This window comes from Euleptes europaea, chromosome 3 (assembly GCF_029931775.1).
Source record: "Euleptes europaea isolate rEulEur1 chromosome 3, rEulEur1.hap1, whole genome shotgun sequence".
In the NCBI taxonomy this organism is placed as follows: Eukaryota; Metazoa; Chordata; class Lepidosauria; order Squamata; family Sphaerodactylidae; genus Euleptes; species Euleptes europaea.
In genome coordinates, this window is record NC_079314.1 from 64,162,683 (window position 1) to 64,163,349 (window position 667).

Here is a 667-nt window from a genome sequence, read left to right on the forward strand (position 1 = left end):
ACACAGATTGTGTATGAAAATTCAAAAACACAAGTTGAGTGTATAATATAATTGACTGATGTAGCAGCAATTATTATTTATGTTGAAATACAATAGATATTAAAGAAGTTTTTGCTACAATACATAAGATACAAAAAAACTTTATTGTCAACACCCTATTTTACTCACAAGTAGTAAGTCAACAGCCCATTTTACTCATGAGTAACAAAAGATACAAAAAACCCGTATTGTCAACACCCTATTTTACTCACGAGTAATATATATGTGTGTGTTTTCGATTTCTGATAGCCGTAATAGCTGTATTTTTTTGAATTGCCAAGCCTTCTACAGCTTAGACATCTTTTTGTGGGATTACCTGGAGGTTGGAAACCCTACAAGACAAATTCAAAGATAAATCACTAGCTATGCTAACCAAGCTATCACCTGCATTGGGTGGAAAGCCGAGGAGTCATAAACTTCAATCATGCAAAATATTAATCTAAATAAGAGAAATACAGAGGCCAATCACTAGTTCTGCAAAGGCTCAGGAGTCACAGGTTTTGCAAGATAGCTAGCACCTACAGTGTGATAAAACTCCCAAGTCCACATTCAGCTCTGGAGTAGGGGGGTTGTTATTAAGTTCTTTTGTTGAAGAATGCTGAATCTCAGGTAAGGAGAAAACCATCCT

The 667-nt window shown here is 35.4% G+C and overlaps 1 non-coding gene across 1 annotated transcript; it reads right to left on the reverse strand.

The window, feature by feature from the left end:
* Positions 1–345: 345 nt before the first annotated feature.
* LOC130475891 (U7 small nuclear RNA) lies at positions 346–401 on the reverse strand. Its single transcript, XR_008933262.1, has one exon. It is a non-coding gene; the product is annotated as a U7 small nuclear RNA (small nuclear RNA).
* Between the last annotated feature and the right edge of the window lie 266 nt (positions 402–667).